The following is a 20,993-nucleotide window of genomic DNA, read 5'->3' on the forward strand; positions in this document are numbered from 1 at the left end:
GACATGCTACAGTGGTTGTGGCCAGGGCCTAGAGTCTTGGATGCATGGCCATTGGCCGAAGGCCTTACTTCCAAGACTGTAGGCCCTGGCCACAACCACCGCAGCATGTCACACCCATGGATACACCCGTAGTATTGCGTATCGATTGCTAAGTTGTGGGGAGTGTGTGCAGTCATGGGTGCATGGCCATAGGCCATGCACCCAACAACAAAGTTATAAGTACTGGACGTGCAAGCCACTGCACACCCATCCCATATAATATCTATGGACATACAGCTAGGAGTGAAGCCTCTGGCCAGAAGCAGTGAAGGATACCACACTTATAGAAAAAAAAACACTACCACACATCACTGAGGTGGTTGTGGGGAGACCCTGCACTCTTGGGTGCATGACCGAAGGCCATGCACCCAATAACAAAGTTACAACCTCTTCATGATGTATTTTCTATGGCCACCTTGTATGCACAGAAAATGAGGGGTCCAATAAGGGCAGTATTTCAGTCCGTGCAGTGCACAGGGAACTTGTAACTGTTGTAAGGACACGCGTGGTGTTAGGGAACATTGAAATTGCCAACATGCCGTAATTGCATTTTTTTTTCCCATGGGTATTGTATTCATTATTACGCCACCATGGGTGTCACATGCTATGGTGGTTGTGGCCAGGGCCTAGAGTCTTGGATGCATTGGCCGTCGGCCGAAGGCCTTACTTCCAAAACTCTAGGCCCTGGCCACAAACACTGCAGCATGTCACACCCATGGATACACCCATAGTAATGTGTATCGATTGCCTGGTTGTGGGGAGTGTGTGCAGTCTTGGGTGCATGGCCGAGGGCCATGCACCCGACAACCAAGCTATAACCTCTTCACTTAGAAGCCCACATGGGTTTTATCTAGTGCGGGGGTATTGGCCAAGATGTTTAGTTTTGGGTGCATGGTTGCAGGTTATATGCCATACACCCAAAAGGAAACTTGTAAGCACTGGAGTTATAAGCCACTTCACAACCATATATTGAAATGTATGGACATACACCTAAGATTTTAGGCCCTGCCCACAAACAGTGCAGCATTGCAGAGCTATAGAGACACCCCTAGTATTCAACATCAGTCCGGTGGCTGAAGGGGAGGGTCTGCAGTCATGAGTATATGGCCGAAGGCCATTCCCCCAAAAGCACATTTGTATGTAGTGCACTAATATGCCGCAATGGATGTCATATGATGTGGTAGTAGTGGCCAGGATGCAGAGTATATGAACAAAGTAATAAGCACTGCAGTTGTAAGCAACTGTGCATTTTATATACTGTACACCCATACATTGATAATTCTATGGCCTCAAACTCACGTCTGTAGCCTGTGGCTACAAACTACTGCAACATATCACAGCTATTGGTACACTTGTACTATGCAACATCATTAAGATGGTTGTGGGGAGGGCGTAGCCTTTTGGGAGCATGGCCAGAGGCCATGCTCCCAAAACCAACTTTGTATATAGTGAAATGAGAAGGCACAATGGTTCCGATATGCTGTGGTGTTTCTGGCCAGGACCCAGAGTCTTGACTGCATGCCCAAAGGCTATGCAGCCAAGACTGAAGTCATAAGCAGTGGAGTTATAACTGAATATGGGTGTGGTGTAATGCGCTAGTTGTGTGCACGCCCTAATGTCTTGGCTGCATGGCTACAGAAGATGGTCCCAACAGTAAATTTATAAGTAGCTAATTTACAAGGACCATGGTTTCGATATGCAGCAATGGTTGTGGCTAGGAACTATACTCTTTGTACTTTGGTCGTAAGGCGTAGGTCGTAGGTTACACACTGAAGGTGCAAGGGCCAGCCTCCAGCCACTGCAGCATAGTACTACCATAGATTAGACTTGTAGATTCGCATTTGTAGAAAGTGACTGCCAATATACTTACTCCTTACTTTGTTCAGAATCCACATATATTTTTAAATGCCTTTCGTACTTGGCGGAAGTAACCCTTTTTTTATTTCTGTGATAAAAGAAAAAGGTATGTTAGTCTTTGCATTTTATGAAAACTTACTACATTGCATAATAAACAGTTTACCATTTTTTATTAACCCTCATATTTAGTTTACAAACCAGTGTACTGTGCATTGTGCTCAGTTTCTGTTTGATTTTCTAATCCTTGGGTCTGGGGAAAAAAAACCTTGTAGGATTAAAAAAAAAACTTTGTTTGCTATGGTGCTAACTACTTCCTTGTTTCCTTTGAATGTTTCCTTCATCTTTCTGATTAATGTTATCTTTGTTGCCTTTCTGCCGATTTTTAACAACAATTACATTCCTGTAGGCGTATTCTAACTGCATTTGTTCCTACAGATCTGTGATATTCATTTATTTGTGTCCTTGTTATATCCTCTTGGGCAGTTAGATACCTATTGGCGTATTCTAACTGTTTGTAGTCTTTCACATAATTTATTGGCAATCTTGAAGTACACATTATTTATTACATTTTGGCTTTAAGACGATTAAATACGCTTTTGTAAGATTAGCTGGCAATCTCTGCTTTAGAGTAATGGTGCTATCATTACATTCGAACCATCTACATTTATTTTTAATGTATGCAGTGTATTGATCTGCATTGGTTGTAGTTCCTGCATGGCAGATTATACCTATTGTTGTAAAGGTTTTCTTTCCAAGTGACACTTGACCGTGTGTGAATCCAGTCAATTTGCAGTTGTTTTTGGTACCATCTGCATTATAACGTAGAAGCATAAGTATTATGTAGGCACTATGTGATTGTATCAGTAAGGTGGAGCGATTGTCTGAATTGCAAATAGTACATAATCTGCCATGGTTTGCATTCTGTATAAGTTGCTGAAATGGAATGCTTTCACAATTTGGTATGGAAACATACAGGAAGAAATCCCAAATGAGAGATGTGTGTATCACATTGCTACAGAGAGTGCATGTATGTTTGCACATGTACGAAATCTGGAAGATTTCATTTACAGGTATGCTTTTGTTTTCCAATACTAATAGTAAGTACATTAGAAATTCTTGTGGATCTTCTTGTGAGTTCACAGTGAATCTCACCATTCCAGCACAGTCGTCCAATTCTTGCCGTATTCCATAAACACTGCATGTGTTGTCAGGATTGCTTGTTGCATTTCTATGAAGCACTAACATTTGCAAACACAGTTGGTCTGTACTGTGCAAGTAAATATTGTTAACAATTGTGGCAATTGAAATAGAATATTCATTGCTACATTTGCAAAGCAACTTACCCCACTTTCATTTGCAAATTTGAATGGACCAGCTAATTCTGTATCTGAGTGCATTTTACGGAATTTCTGTTCCTTCTTTGCCGACGTCCCTCGTTTACATTCCCTAATAGGTTCTTCTTTGTTTGTGGTAATTGCTGAAACTTTAGCTTCTTTTCTTTTCTTTTAGGAATTTGCTGTTGGATTCTGTTGCATTTCTGTTTCATTTAGTTTTCTTTTACCATGTTTTACTTGATCTGGAACAGGATATTGTTTCAGATGAGGGGTGTACAGTGAACGCAGTCGATTGTATTCTAGAATGCAAGGAATATCCGCTTTGACTTTACTTGCATCAAAGTTCATTAGCAATAGACCATCAAGTGTACATAAACGTGATAATGCTACGTAGCTCATGCCTTCCTTAAAGACTGTGTTTCCTATATCTATCAATGCTTTGTCTAGGGTAAGACCTTGGGATTTATGAATGGTAACTGTGTATGCAAGAGTTAAGAGAAAATTGCTCTCTACGTACATACATGTTGTAGGGGAGGACTGGTCCAGGAGACCCCTCTCGCCTGCGTTTCTTCCCCAGGTGAGGGCTATGGCCCATTGGGCGTTCCCTCATGCCACCCGGGCCCAGGTGGTGGAGGGCTCACCCACTGGAGACATTGCCCACACGTATCGAATGCCCACATGTATTGATTACAACACAAATTTAGCTAGGCCCAGAAACCATTCTTTGCCCGGTAAAGATGGTGTGAGCTCAGCGCACTGTAGCGCGGCCCCCACCCTTGGAGAACATTACTGTTGCCGCAGCACCCTGGCAGATCCGCTGCGAGCACGTTCCCACGAACAAGACGGACATGAGCTAGCGCAATACGCTAACATTGTAACAGTTCACCTCCCGCAGTGTACTATCACTATCAGCATGACCCGGCCAGCAGGCCTGAGCAATGAGAAGAACGGCAAAATGGTCATCTGATGGCAGACAGTCTTTATATATATGTATATATTAATGTCAAGACCTCTTGCGAAGTATGCTTTCTTCCACAAAATCTCCTATATTACAAACGCCTGTAGAATGTATTGAAATGAGAAAGCATGCTCCCATGATATAAGCAATGGCGAGTTCACACCCTTGCAGGTGGATACTAATAATAAAGGAACGCTCCAGGGATCTGTTTGTTGCGTATATCACTGGGCAGCCTACCTCCCATGGTTTTGCGCCATAACTAAAGCTAATGCTGCTAGAATACACGAGAAAGCGAATGCAACTATACTATGAACTCATGTAAAGGATGCGCGAGAATGCACTTATAATGTGTGTATGTCTAAGCCCCTTATGTGCCACCACCGTCACGTACAGTGGCGGGTCGTTTTCTATGTACTCCACTGATCTAACTACTACCTCATTTACTGCGAATGTATATGCATGTAACTAAAACACTGTAGCTGCTAGAATATAATGTACAAATATGGTGCTCGGACTGGGTATAATCGAGACGCATCCAGCAAAGGTTAAATGCATGTTTTGAAGTGATTTTAAATAAGTATTATAGAAAGTATTCAAATGTTTGCGATGTCTTTACCTATATTCGGCAACACACGAGGGAGATACCTTTGTGAATACGTACAAGGTCTCGATGTATCCCCCTCCCTCCCTGCGAAGGCTGCCAAGACATGAGAACAGAGCCCCGCTCTGCGTTATCACGCCTCCCCCGACCCGACTGGAGCCGCTTCAAAGACTTGTAGCCCCACTGCAGCACCCAAGGCCGCGGCCAGCCACCTGCATTATTTACAGCACAGCAGTAAACCTTTGTCTAAACTCAAGCGCCCCCTCGTAAACCCCACAACCCACCGGACTGTCTCAGACTTATGGCCCTGTGCAATCAGGACACCCAACACTTTGACAACACACAGCGAAACATCCATAACCACTTCTAACAAGACAGGAAGACCTGTACCACCCGCCCCAGTCCCCGAAGCTTAGCCCCTCGACCTATGGTCCCGGTCAACAGATCACGAGTAACCAGGCCTCGATATATTACCTCCAGACCCCTCACAAGGTGCATTCCTCCTGTGTTGCATTAACCTATAAAAATAACCTATTGGAAGATTTACTAAAGAGAATAGCACTGTAAATGACTGAATGACTGCGGTGTGCATGGCCGAGGGCAAGTAAGTCAGAAAAGGCATTCATCTCTGCCACAGGCAGCATTGGCACACCAACACGGCCCGGATGAACTCAAGCCGACCTGCCAGGCCCAGCCCAACCCACGAGGGTGACCAATGACGTCCTTCAGCCAAGACCAACCACGCCGCAGCAGCACCTATAGTTAGCCGTCGCCACCCAATCCCAATGAACTTGTGCCCCCTATAGTATGTAGGTTTTGATTACGTTTTTTGTAAATATATACGCCTGTCTTTGCTATTGTCAGACAGAGCGCTCTCGGAGTTTGCAGAGTTCTTTGCATGCCCAATTCTGATTGATAAACTCCCATTTACGCTCACCCGCACTCTGTCTTGGCCTTATTCCCATTTTGGGAGAGTCCTTCATTGTCTCTCATTGCGGGGAGGATCGTGCTGTTTGGGGACGCTTGCTTTCAGTGGTGACCCCGATAGCGTGATTTTTATTTCTTCCTAACTCCTTATAACCGTCTCCTTTTTGGCACGAGAATCTCTGGTCGAAAAGGGATACGCACGGTGAGCCGGCTCCGGGAGGCTGCCCGCCAACGGCGACCGGTACACTAAGAAGTGCGCACTCAATAGACAGGGGGTACGGGATCCCGGTTGAAAAATCCCCTTTGAGTACCGCTCGCCGGAGCCGGGGCTGACTGTTGAGCTGACGGCGACACTGCCTGGACGGACCCAGTTTCGGAGACTATCGGTTCAAGACGGGCACGTGAGTACTGAGTGCGAGCGATCTTAAAGGGAGCGGGGAGTGAAGTGTAGGACAGGAAACGAAGAGGGGGTACGCAGATCTACTAAGGATCATCTTAAATTTTCCTTGCTTTCTCTTTGCATATGGCCATTAGGATTAAGAGGTGAATAAGATATAAAAGTGACGGGAACCTAGCTCCGAAAGGGGGTGGAAGGCGGCGCCGCATAGTGCTATCTTGACTAGTACTGGGAATATATGAAGAAGTGGAGTATAAAATAAAAGTGTTCAGCAAAAGGGGACACTGAGAGTATATTAGTGACCGCTATTACTTTTTTCCTTTCTTAAGGGTAGGGGGGGGAGAATAAAGAACTGTGATTAGCACGAACTTAGGGAGACAGTAAGAGAAAAAGAGTCCTATTAGAAGGGGGAAAAACAGGTTAATATCTACATATATATATATATATACGCATCTAGATATTTAAATAAAACGAACAGGGACAGCCGGTTAGAGGGAGGAAAGGGAGGGCAGCTTGAATGGTGAATGGTGCCAAGAGGTGTGTGCACCTCGTATGTGATAGAAGAGATTTTGATGTTGTGAATGTGTGAGCGGTCATAAATGCATAATAGTTAAATGGTTATGATAAGTGTGGTCGGATAAAATGTTTTATAGTGAAGTGAGTGAGTACCTTTTTGATTTCCAGGTTGACATTGTCACAATAAAGGATGGGTTGCTCTTGTATGTGCCCCTCAAAGAGAACAGAATAGACATTGAGTACGGCCATTTTTGTATTGTGCAGACAGGGAGGGGAAGAACCCAAGGGGACCCAACATCGAGTGTGAAGTAAAATTTAAAGGATAATATTGATACTACATTTACATTGTAGTTGCAAACACACTGAGACACACCAGCATTAGGAGGGCACAGAGATGGGGGCTGAAACACCCTTATCACATATTTGTAAGAATCTCCCGGGATACGTGGAGCGGATTAAAAAATATCACGACCAATGGGTGACCGAGCTAAAGGGGGAGGGGTTACCTCAGATTTGGCCTGAGGGAGGGTCGTTTGATAAAAGTGTCCTGGATACGGTGGCCACATGCATTTTTCTAAAATACAAAGGAAAGCAGCTGCAAAATAGGAGGGAAATATTGGATCTCTGGAGGTTATTTGAAGAGATACCACCGCCTAAGACACCAGCACTAAACGCTGATCTCCCGTCCACCACAGACAATCCATTACTAATACAAAGAGATGTCAAAGAAGGCTCAAGTGTAACGCCACCAGTAGAGGTAATAAGTTTGTACCCGATAATAAAGAAGCCTGTGCCCGCAGAGGGGTACAGTGACCCCACTTACATACCTCCCCCTAAAGATGATACACCCCACCGCCCCACGGCACCTCCGCCATATGAAAGCACGAGGGAGCGAGCCCAGGCAGGCGCACAAAGGGTAGATATAGAGAAACTCACAGATGATTTAGAATCAAGACTGACGATAGCAAAGAATGAGCTCTCGAGGATAAAAGACATATGCGACCGAACAGCACTAGATGCAACTAGATCAGGGCGTACGTCCGGAGCGCCAGGTGAAAATAGAAAGCCCGAAGAGGGGTGGAAAAAGGGCGAGATTATGTTCAGAATTGAGGAAGAACCAACTCGAATAATAGAAGTAGGGCCCAGAGAGGGAGATGTTGTGAGCGAAGAAAGGCTTGGGGGAATTAGAGAGGAATTGCTGTGTGATATAAGGGATGAAGTAGAAGAAAGCGACAGGTTGAGTATGGCGATGGGAGGGGGAAGCGAAGGAGAGGAAGGTACGTGTTCACTGAGAACCCTGGATGATGAGTGGACGGGGCGACTAAGGAACAGAGTGGGAAAAATGGCATCACTGGGAACATCAGCAGCCAAAACGGGTCCGGACGGCACGACAAAGGGAAGGCTACAGCTCCCGTTGATACACAGGGGAGGAGGGAGGCCTAACTATATCCCATGGGCGCAGATGGATAAAGCCAATTTATTAAAGCTATTGCCCCCGTTGTCAGGGGGGGCAAGTAAGTGGATATATGCCTTTGAGAAACATACTGCCGGGGTACCCCTAGCCATAGGAGATGTAAAAAGTCTACTCGTATCAGCAGTGGGCGATCAGGCTGAAAGGGTATGGGTTAAGGCCGGTTTCCCGGGAGTAACGTTAGACTGTGACCGCCATGATGGGGCATCCTTTAACACAGTGCGTGCCAGGGTGTGGGATGCCTTACGCGAAACATTCCCAGACACACCGGACTTGCAGTCAGTGATGCAGTGTACAATGAATGACGGGGAGGAGGCTATGGATTACATTTTTCGGGTCCAAGAGATGTGGAGAGCAGAAACGGGCACGCCCTGGTATCAATCGACATCTTTGTTTTATTTTATTATAAAGAGAGGGCTCCCAAAGGAAGTGCAGGAGGCGCTTGACAAGATAGCAGGTATTGAAGCAAAGGGATGGCCAGAAATTCAGAGCATAATAGTACACCATTGTAAACGAATCAAGGAGAGGGAGAAGGAGGTGGCGCAGAAAAGATTGGCAGACGAGGCGAAGTTAGTACAGTCAAAGTTAGTGAAGGTTGCAGCAGCAGTAGCCGCGCTCCCACACAGTAGAGAGGGAGATGATGAGGAGGAGGGGCTGATAGCACTCCAAGGAAGGGTGGCGACTAATTGGGCAGGAACAGCACAGCGGCAGTGGACTGAGCACGAGCAAGGTGGAAGTCCGCAGTGGCAAGAGTGGACCCCTCGAGGGGGACGAGGTGGGTACAGGGGCCGGAGAGGAGGCGGACAGGGGTATGGGGGAATGGGAGGAAATGGATGGCAGGGTCCCAGGGGCCCCCAGGGGAGTTGCTGGAACTGTGGACGATGGGGACATTACTCCAGGGAGTGCAGAAGTAGACAAAACAATGGGTTCCAAGAGGAGGAGAATTATGGTCATCCACACCCGGGAAGCCCATATGGTCTCCCAATGGGACAGCAGCAACTAAGAAACCCCGGCCAGGGTACCACGGGCCAGCAACAGGGACACCAGTATAGGACACAGAACCACCCCCAAAACAATGACAGTATGCAATACACGCCAGGTAACCCTTTCGCGACAACAGCAAACGGGGCCCCCGCGCCAGCACCTTACAGCGGCATGTCAGTGGTTTCAGGGAATGTCTTTAGTGAGGGAGGGGCGACGAGATACCCCGCATAGGACAGCCCACAGAGAACACTTGCGTGTCCAGTTCTATCCACCACCTACAATGCAGCAGAGGAACCATTGGTAGGGGCGCAGATAGGAGACAAGCAGTTTATATTCATGGTTGATTCGGGAGCGGAGAAATCATGTATCAGGGAGGGCCGATTCCCGTTATCTAACAGGAAGTTAGAGACGCAGGGGTTCTCTGGGGCTGTAGTTGAAGTTCCTTACACAGAAGCTTTGGATGTAACAGTGGGGGGTAAGACTGTGAAGGCACCCTTATTGTATTACGAACATTCCCCAATTAACTTGCTAGGGAGGGATCTCCTGAGTAAACTCAACATGACCATATCATTTACCGAGAGAGGGATAGTGTGTTCCACACCCGGGATATGCCCCTTGCGTGCGATGTTGGTAGTGCAAGCCTACACAACCACGCAAGAAATACGAGGGCTGCCACAAAATGAGGAAATGTTTATCAAAGGGCTGAAGACTCTGGCCCTCATAATTCCCGAGCTAAGAAGCATGGACTGGAGGATTCCGGCGGAGTTCCTCTTCCGCCCCATAGTATGTCCCAACACAGCACCAGGATCAGTGGTATCGTTAGACTTGCACGCTGTGCAAGTGTCAGCCAAGAGAATCGCTGTGATTGGAGTGGACGAGGAAGGGTGTGAGTGGCGCACAGTGCTGTGCACAAACGCCAACATCGCCCTGCGAGAGGTAACAGATGAGGATCTCTTTTCAGACACGGAAGGGGATGGTGAGATAGTAATGGAAATAGCGATGCCCTGTGACATTTTAATACATGCAAGGGAGACCCCCGTCCAATTGATGACAGTGGTAGGAGCACCACCGTCCTTTTTTGATGATGACATGAGGCTCGTACCAAACAACTTATGGACAACAGGCCCCCATGATGTGGGACTGTTGCATGGAGTACAGCCTGTGGTAATAAAGGTAAAGCAAGGAGCAATTTTACCACGAGTTAAACAGTATCCTCTGTCTCGTGAAGCTGAAGAAGGGATAAAAGAGACAATAAATGCCCTACTAGCACAAGGGATAATAGTGCCTTCAAACTCCCCATGTAACACTTGTATTTATCCAATCAAAAAAGCAAAAGGGGGGTCTTGGAGGATGATACAGGACTTACGCCCCCTCAATGATGTAATTCAGAAGGAGTTCCCTCTAGTCCCGAACCCCGCATCAATACTATGCAGCATCCCGAAAGAGGCATCAGATTTCACAGTAGTGGATTTGAAAAACGCATTTTTCTCTATACCCCCTAGCTGAAGAGAGTAGATACCTTACTGCCTTCGCACTGGGGGGTAAAAGATATGAACATTGCAGATTACCACAAGGGTACTGCGAGAGCCCAAGCATCTTCAACCGCGTATTACATGAAGACCTAGGAAACCTATCAGTTGAGAGCACCATTATTCAGTACGTAGACGATTTACTAGTCTGCGCACGAAACGAAGAGACATGCAGAACAGATTCCATAACATTACTGGCTTTGCTGGCCAACAAGGGGTACAAAGTGGACAAGGGAAAGCTACAATACTGTCTGACAGAGGTCCTGTACCTAGGACAGCTGATTTCAAGAGATGGGAAAAGAATAATACCAGACAGGGTAGAAGCCATAAGATCAGTAAGAGAACCCACAACAGTAAAAGACATGCAGAAATTTTTGGGAATGTGCAATTACTGCCGAGCATGGATATTAGATTATGCGGCATACACCAGGCCCCTATTACAAGCATTAAAGGTGGCCCAACAGGAGAACAGGAAGATGGAATGGACGGAAGAGATGAGTTCCTCTTTCCAGACATTAAAAGATTTGATTTCAAGCGCCCCAGTACTCGCAAACCCTGATTATGGACGCGAGTTTTACCTATTCTCACACTGCAAAGAAACACTGATGACAGCAGTTCTGACACAAAAAACGTCCTTAGGACACAAGCCACTGGCTTACTATAGTGGCACTCTAGATGCCGTGATGCAGGGCCATTTCGCGTGCGAGCAATCACTCGCTGCAGCCGCGTTCGCGATTGAGAAAAGTGCCACCATAGTAATGGGTTGCCCGGTAACATTGTTTGTGGAACATTCATTATTTGCAATACTCGAGAGATCAAAAAGCACACTGACCACACAGCGGGCGACCGCCTACGAGATTATACTGTCCAGTGCCAACATCCATATAGTGAGATGCAAGACAGTGAACCCCGCCACATTCATTACAGAAGCATGCACGCTCGAAGACATACAGAACCACAATTGCGCAACCTACACAGGAGAAAGAGGGGAGGAGACAGTGGTGTGTGAGAACGCTCGAAGCGAGGGGGAAGTGTACTTTGTGGATGGGTCCGCATCAATTGACGTGGACACGGGAGAAAAACACGTTGGCATGGCAGTGGTGAGGTTAGAAGACGGTGAGTATGAAACACTGGTACAATACCGTCTCCCATCACATTACTCCGCACAGGCAGCAGAACTGATTGCGCTCATAGAAGCACTACATGCAGCAAAGGGTTGTGCAGTGACGATATACACAGACTCAGCTTACATGACAACGACAGTACATGGAGGACTGGCAAGATGGGGGCGTAGGGGATTTAGGCGGGCAGACGGAACACCAGTACAGCATGCAGAATTGTTGAATTAATTAAAGCCCTGCAAAACCCTACAGCAGTAGCAATAGTAAAGTGCCAAGCACATACATCCAACACATATGTTGTGTCTTTAGGGAACGCGGCAGCGGACGCTGCCGCCAAGGAGGCTTCCTATTTTCAGAAAAATGACACAGGTGAATACATGCTTAAGGACAAAACAAACGAAGAGCCCCCAGAGGGATATAATATGATGCCCATACCACAAATAATAGAATTGCAGGAAGGAGCCAGTGCAGAGGAAAAACTATTGTGGACAAAGCGAGGGTGCAGCAAGTCAGGAACAGACCTGCTGTGGCGGCAAAATAACTCGGGGAAAGTGGTAATGCCAATACAGCTATTAGAAATTGCATTTCAACAGCTACACTTCCCTGCACATAACACCAAACAACACATCGCAGCAGAAATACAGGAAGAATGGTTCGTGCCCTGTCTCCAGGAGCATGTGTCTCGATTGGCAATGGAATGTACAACATGCCAAATATACAATTCAGGGATGACATTACGCACTCTACGGGGAACAATTCCTAAACCCATTGGCCCATTCAAGGAACTGCATATAGATTACGCAGACATGGGGGAAAGGTGTAATGGCGCACGGTACATGATCGTGGTTGTGTGCCCATTCTCAAGGTGGGTGGAAGCAGGACCTTGCGCACGACCGGATGCCAAGAGCGCCGCCAAGTTCCTAGTAAGAGAAGTATTCCCACGCTGGGGAATTTGTGACGTGATTCGCTCAGACAACGGCACTCATTTTGTGAATGAGCTTTTTAAGGAAGTCACTACATTATTGGGAATAAAACACAAATTATGTTCGATTTATCATCCTCAAAGTAATGGCGTAGTGGAAAAGATGAACGGACTGTTGAAGGGCAGGCTATCAAAACTATGCTTCTCATTAAAGAAGAATTGGATTTACTGCCTACCGCTTGCGCTATTTGAGTTACGAAATCAGCCAAGCAAAGACCACCATTTGTCCCCGCACGAGATCGTGACTGGGAGACTGATGAACACAGCACACTCGCCACTGCGCGAACACTCAGACGCTCACAGAAGCGCCGCGATATTGGGAGATGAGTTCACAGATTATTTAAAGAAATTGACAAGGGCAGCCGCGTGATATCAAAGCAACTCTCCCCACCCTTCACTAGAGAAGAGGGAAATGTAACAGGCGCTGTTACGGAACCGGGGCAACAGCTACAGCTGATGCCAGGCGACTGGATTTATGTCAGAAGCTTTGTACGTCGGTGGAATGCACCACGATTCCATGGCCCATACGAAGTAATATTTTGTACGCCCACGGCAGTGAAGGTTAAGGGATTGAGGTACTGGGTGCACTTCACCGACGTACGGAAAGCATATAGCAACGTACAAGAGGAGGTAGATGGGGAGGCACAGACAACAGCAAACAATGCGACTGAGCAGAATGACTGAATATGAACTTATGTGTATGTGCTGGTGCTAAACTTGAATAAGTGCACAACTGATAAAGATATTAACTTTTACCTGGTTGCATGTATATACAAATATACATATATATGTGTGGTTAATGGAATGCCAAATTATAGCCTGTATACACCCTTATCTGTGAATACCCCTCCCTGTCTCCCCACCCCTTTCCGTCCCCCGTCACATGTATATTGGCACTGATGGTGCTAACAAAATGTTTACATGTATGCACTCAATGCACTTTTATATCTTAAAACAGGAGCTTCCATGGCATCTAACGGGCGGCCTGCAACGGATAGATTTACTAGAATTAGAGAATGGTTAACTGTGAAATGTATATATTCGTATGAATGTGGACTATCTGCGTGCATTATATTGTTTTTTACATTATTTGGTCTGGTTACATACTGGTTCATAGCGTTCATCTCTATCGAGATGAACGAGGGGGGAGGGAGCAACACAACTACTGGGACCAATACAACTACCAGTGTCAATGCAACTACACGGGAAGGTGATTTTTTGATATGGGACGGGACTAAACTTGTGTGGGGCTACTATACTACGTCATCCACTGTTGTCATCTCACAAGATGGAGGGCCAAAGGGTAAAAGGCAAAATAACACACTGTCCCCACCTGAGATGTCTAATTACAATGCTCACAGCTTAAACGACCGAAACCCCTCTGCCATATCCTGGTTGTATAATACCCCCACCAGCCAACCTGCCCCCACGGCCATAGAGAATCAAAGAATGAGAGAAACACATGAAATATTATATGATGACTGGGTGAAGGGGGGCGGGAATGAGAAAGGGGGGTCTAGTTTGTCCCTTGCCCAGGGAATCGGGAAGTATATGAGGAATAAGAACAATAGACGGAAGAGGGAAGCAGGGAGGAGGAAGTATGATGAGTACTATGGGCTAGGTCTAGATAAGATGGAAGACCCACGACACCCCCACCAAACAAATAAGTGGTATGCAGACATGAGTGCCACAGCTAAACAAACAACAAACGAGAGCTGTCATGTTTGCTCCCTCATCCCTCACGCATCAGGTACACCCAAAGTACTGTTACCCAAAGAGTTGCCGATTATAGATGCCCAATGCCTCCTTCATCTCACGTTGTGCAGAATTAAGAACACCTTCCAGGCACATGAAGTGACTTTTCAAATGCTGCAGAACGAGAAAACGTGCTACCCAAAACCATCAGGGGTTGTATGTCTGAAAGAACCATTTTTTGCAATCGAAGGGACACTTTTTTCTGATAACAAGTGGAAAAACGAAGAAGTAATGTGTAAAGCTGAAGCACTGAGGGGTGTGGCACCGGAGAAATTGCAATGGATAGAAGAAACGTGCGCACCCGTATGGAAGGAACACATTTCAAAACTAACCTGGGTTACGCCCATCGAAAAGCCTTTCAAGTTGCAGAATGAAATAGACTATGAACTATGTTTCAAAGGAGAGGGGAGAACGTCCATGGGGACGAACAAGAAGTGCAACAAAACCCTCACTATCCCAGACCTAAGAAAAGGGACAGCGGCCCTTATGGACACGTATTGGGTATGTGGTAACCAGGCATACCTACACCTCCCCCCGTCGTGGAGTGGCAGCTGCTCAATGGCCACACTGCACTCAGCTCTAATGGTAATACCAGAAAGCCACATCGAGGGGAGCCAAAGGACACAGGAGCGCATGCAGCAGAGTGTGGCCCAACCAACTTCAGAGTCACAAATCTATGTCCTGTCTTCTGGAAGCAAGGGAGAGGTGCTGACCCGTAACAGACGAGCATCAAACTATATATCAAAGGCATCATCAGAACTATTGGCTCAGATCCCAGACAAATATCGATTATTCAGCTCAGCAGAAACATTTTTTGCCTCACTCGTATCAAGTGTCCAAGCAAGGGCTAACGCAAAATGGCTCCAGATAACCCGTTGGGAATTAATTCAGCTGGCAAACGACACTGAAGAAGGTTTTAACATAATAAAGGTCGAACTAAGAGCCTTGCGACTGATGACCATGCAAAACAGGTATGTCCTGGACCTGTTGACGGCGATGGACGGCGGTGTTTGCCGAAAAATAGGAAGTGCCTGCTGCACTTTCGTACCTTCTGAAGACGCAGAGAACGGCTCCCTGTCCCATGTGATCGAAGCAGTCCACAACCTAGGAGAAAAAATGAAGATGGAAGGCGGAGCAGAAGATAGTACATGGTTCGATAACATCTTCTCCTGGGTCCCCTCATGGCTTGGAACAACGATGAAATTTTTGATGCCAGCTGTGGTGTTCCTCCTTTTGATTTTCTGCCTATGCCAGGTGGGTCTTCGAGTCTGTGCTAACGCAGTACCAAATGGTGCAATGATGGTGACAATGGGCAACTCACACGGTACAATAAAAACGATGCAAGAAGCACAAGTACAAACAGGGGTAGACAACACACCCAGGTACCAACTGGTGCCCATGTACCACGACAAGGATATTGTAGATAAGCTGTGGCACACCACCATCAAAGAGCCCCGCATACTAGAATGGTACGAGGAAGTATGGGTAGATTTGGAAGGAGATGGTGGGTGCATATATCTTACGTGTACTCCAGATGAATACGCCAGGAGAGGTGAGAGCTTAAGGGGGGTGTGCAGAGCATGGATGCCTATCAAAGGAACTCCTGCATGGGATGAGGCGGTGATGGACGAAGCAGAATGTAGGAGGATAGAGGATTTAAAGAATTCGTTACTTAAGTAACGAAAGGGGGGAAATGTAGGGGAGGACTGGTCCAGGAGACCCCTCTCGCCTGCGTTTCTTCCCCAGGTGAGGGCTATGGCCCATTGGGCGTTCCCTCATGCCACCCGGGCCCAGGTGGTGGAGGGCTCACCCACTGGAGACATTGCCCACACGTATCGAATGCCCACATGTATTGATTACAACACAAATTTAGCTAGGCCCAGAAACCATTCTTTGCCCGGTAAAGATGGTGCGAGCTCAGCGCACTGTAGCGCGGCCCCCACCCTTGGAGAACATCCCTGTTGCCGCAGCACCCTGGCAGATCCGCTGCGAGCACGTTCCCACGAACAAGACGGACATGAGCTAGCGCAATACGCTAACATTGTAACAGTTCACCTCCCGCAGTGTACTATCACTATCAGCATGACCCGGCCAGCAGGCCTGAGCAATGAGAAGAACGGCAATATGGTCATCTGATGGCAGACAGTCTTTATATATATGTATATATTAATGTCAAGACCTCTTGCGAAGTATGCTTTCTTCCACAAAATCTCCTATATTACAAACTCCTGTAGAATGTATTGAAATGAGAAAGCATGCTCCCATGATATAAGCAATGGCGAGTTCACACCCTTGCAGGTGGATACTAATAATAAAGGAACGCTCCAGGGATCTGTTTGTTGCGTATATCACTGGGCAGCCTACCTCCCATGGTTTTGCGCCATAACTAAAGCTAATGCTGCTAGAATACACGAGAAAGCGAATGCAACTATACTATGAACTCATGTAAAGGATGCGCGAGAATGCACTTATAATGTGTGTATGTCTAAGCCCCTTATGTGCCACCACCGTCACGTACAGTGGCGGGTCGTTTTCTATGTACTCCACTGATCTAACTACTACCTCATTTACTGCGAATGTATATGCATGTAACTAAAACACTGTAGCTGCTAGAATATAATGTACAAATATGGTGCTCGGACTGGGTATAATCGAGACGCATCCAGCAAAGGTTAAATGCATGTTTTGAAGTGATTTTAAATAAGTATTATAGAAAGTATTCAAATGTTTGCGATGTCTTTACCTATATTCGGCAACACACGAGGGAGATACCTTTGTGAATACGTACAAGGTCTCGATGTATCCCCCTCCCTCCCTGCGAAGGCCGCCAAGACATGAGAACAGAGCCCCGCTCTGCGTTATCACGCCTCCCCCGACCCGACTGGAGCCGCTTCAAAGACTTGTAGCCCCACTGCAGCACCCAAGGCCGCGGCCAGCCACCTGCATTATTTACAGCACAGCAGTAAACCTTTGTCTAAACTCAAGCGCCCCCTCGTAAACCCCACAACCCACCGGACTGTCTCAGACTTATGGCCCTGTGCAATCAGGACACCCAACACTTTGACAACACACAGCGAAACATCCATAACCACTTCTAACAAGACAGGAAGACCTGTACCACCCGCCCCAGTCCCCGAAGCTTAGCCCCTCGACCTATGGTCCCGGTCAACAGATCACGAGTAACCAGGCCTCGATATATTACCTCCAGACCCCTCACAAGGTGCATTCCTCCTGTGTTGCATTAACCTATAAAAATAACCTATTGGAAGATTTACTAAAGAGAATAGCACTGTAAATGACTGAATGACTGCGGTGTGCATGGCCGAGGGCAAGTAAGTCAGAAAAGGCATTCATCTCTGCCACAGGCAGCATTGGCACACCAACACCGCCCGGATGAACTCAAGCCGACCTGCCAGGCCCAGCCCAACCCACGAGGGTGACCAATGACGTCCTTCAGCCAAGACCAACCACGCCGCAGCAGCCCCTATAGTTAGCCGTCGCCACCCAATCCCAATGAACTTGTGCCCCCTATAGTATGTAGGTTTTGATGACGTTTTTTGTAAATATATACGCCTGTCTTTGCTATTGTCAGACAGAGCGCTCTCGGAGTTTGCAGAGTTCTTTGCATGCCCAATTCTGATTGATAAACTCCCATTTACGCTCACCCGCACTCTGTCTTGGCCTTATTCCCATTTTGGGAGAGTCCTTCATTGTCTCTCATTGCGGGGAGGATCGTGCTGTTTGGGGACGCTTGCTTTCAATGTCTTTGAAGAGAAGGAATCGAGCAATTGAGCGCCCTATCTTTTTCACTTCTGAAACTTTATCAAAGCGAATATTGACAAACTGTTGCTGTCACGTGGGTATGATTGAAAGCCAACAACTGTACCTAGTGCTCCATTAACTAGCCCTTGCTCGACGTCAAGGTTACGTTTAAGCATTACTCTACAATTTGGGGATAATTTTAATATTTATTCCAACCCAGCTGTGTTGGAGATTGAATTTTCGAAACTATTTAGTCTTGTGGCTTGCTCACACATGGGTACTGTCATACCATGTACGTCTAGTTTGTCTGTGGCGCTAATTTCCATTATTGGTTGCATTTCTTTATTTAACATTGTTTCATTGAATTTGAAACAGCTTGCAAGAGTTGGCATTAAGGCCATACAATTGACATTTTTGTGCGTTATTTGTTCCATAACATCAGTTGCACGTGCATTATCGCCATAAAGTGCATGAATGTGCCGGTTTTTCAATACAACTTGTGCTTCTTGCAATAGTACACCAACTCTAATACTTTTTAAGATGTTGGCATAAGTGAGACCTGCAGATTGCTGCATGTTCTCAGTTAATTCTCTGTATTGGAAATGTTGCCAAAGGTTGACATTACCTATGCTACCAACATTTTTCCGGCAGAGTTTGTGGCCTAAGGTTTTAAAAATAGGTTCACCTTTCACTGGTGTCAATTGTAGAAGATCTCAGAAAAACGATAATGTGTTTCCCTGCAAAGAGTTTGTCGTTGTTACTTTTAAGTACTTCTTGCAATCTGAGGTGAATCAAAGCCAACATTAGGTTGGAGACCATGCTCACTTCATCTATTAGTAGCATTTTCATTTGTTTTAATACTCTGCGTAATTCCATTGAAGCTTCTGCAGAGAGTTTGTAATAGTCTAATTTATTTTGATGCTCTACTGGAAGCTTTAGTAATCGGTGTAAAGCGACACTGCCTATGTTGTAGGCAGCTAAACCTGTGGGAGCCGTTACAACAGCTGACAGTTTATTTGTCAATTCTTGAAGGAACTTGCTGATGATTTTGATTAAGCTTTATCACTCACGTACAGCAGTATAGGTTTGTAATTTTGGCAGGTACATTCTTTATTTTTGTGTTTTACACCATATACAATTTGTTTCGTTACGTCTTCAAAAATGGTGCGCTGATCTTTTAAGTTTTGCTTTTTGTACATTTAAGTCTTCTGTATCCTCTTGATACTGATACATGGTGTTTTCTACTTCTGCCATAGCTACTTCAGCCTCATTTGCTATTAGTGGTTGTCCTAGTGGTTCTTGACTTCCTGTTACAGAAGGTTGACTACTGTCGGAAGAGTCATTATCTAGTTGGGCCTGAAGTTCTTCTTCCTGTTGCTGCTCATTGTGTAACATTGTTTTGTACTACGTAAAGTTCACATCGGTGATGGCGCTTTCATTTGCTTTGAAAGCATCTTCATAGCAGTCAGGTTTCTAGTATGTCTTCGTCTTTTCTCCGTGGTTTGAAAAGTTGTAACAGAGACATGTAATATAGCTATTTCTGTTGAGGAGTTTTTAATGACAATTTTACCTGATTAATTAAGCTTCGTTTGGTAAGTTTCACTAAGCTCCCTTCACAATCAGTAACTCTATATCTATGTTTGCTTTCATCGGGTTTTACCTTATTTTTGTCTGCAAGTTTTGAGCTATGTAGTATAGACACATGCTTTCCAAAGTGCTATTCTTGTTCGGATAGTAGTTGTCCAGTAAACTGTTTTTTAGAATGTCTTGGCTGTTGGGATAATTTCTGGCAATTGTTTCTGTGTCCTCATATGTTTTCAGCACTCATTTTGTAGATTTTGCAGGACCAAGACTTAGCCATACTATGTTGTCTGATTTTCCATACAAAGCCGTACCGGTTAAACGATCTGCTGTTTCATAGGTGCCACATTCTCTGAGAGTGCATTTTTATGCCTAGGCTGTACAATTTCTGTGATAATGTTTTGTCTGATGCTAGGTCATCCCAGAGGTCTTGAAGCTCTGTTTTTTCTGCTTTTGTTAAGTAGGCTGTAACGTATCGTGCAACAGCAGTTGAATTGTCTGCAATGTACTGCACATCTATGTTTGCATTCCATAAGAGGGCAATGATTGCATTGTAATCATTGATATATTTTGATTCTTCCCTTCTTTTTATGTAATACGTGTTCTTAGGCGATTTACCTTTAACACTGTCGAACTGAAGACATGATGTTGTTTACTTCACCTGTTTCTGTAACTGGTCTAGGGAAACCAAAGCGGCATTTGGTGTTGTATTTACCTTTGTTTTTGTATTTGCGGCGACAATATTTGCCACATTTGCATCTTTGAAATTGTAAAATCTGCCCATGCAGCTCACTATGTGTCTGTTGTGAAGGGATTTCACAAGTGACATATTTTTGGATAAACTGCAAAACAGTGCCATCACTGTCGTGACCAAATTTCGGTGCACCTTTGATCCATAACAGCATGTGAATATGTGGTGGTCCTCTCGCTTGATATTATTTTCTCCAAAAGAGGTGCTGCACCTCTCCAAGGGGAGGAACAGTTTTATTGCAAATAAAGTGTAGCATGGCAATGAAACAATTATGGAAATATCTTGACACATTAACTGGATCTAGAGAGCAAAGATCTCCAGGTATTAATATATCTGTTTTCTTTGTTGCTGTTTGCTATGCGTAGGAACTCATGTAAATCTTCCCATGCATATTCTGCACAACTTAGCGTAACAAACTAAGTCGGTGG

The 20,993-nt window shown here is 45.7% G+C and overlaps 1 protein-coding gene across 2 annotated transcripts in view; it reads left to right on the top strand.

Annotated features, from left to right (window-relative positions):
* Nucleotides 1-20,993, top strand: part of KIF3B (kinesin family member 3B) — a 373,294-nt gene that overhangs the window by 76,579 nt on the left and 275,722 nt on the right. The window lies entirely within an intron of this gene.

The sequence above is a fragment of the Ambystoma mexicanum genome, chromosome 3p (assembly GCF_040938575.1).
Source record: "Ambystoma mexicanum isolate Mex_15411 chromosome 3p, UKY_AmexF1_1, whole genome shotgun sequence".
Taxonomy (NCBI): domain Eukaryota; kingdom Metazoa; phylum Chordata; class Amphibia; order Caudata; family Ambystomatidae; genus Ambystoma; species Ambystoma mexicanum.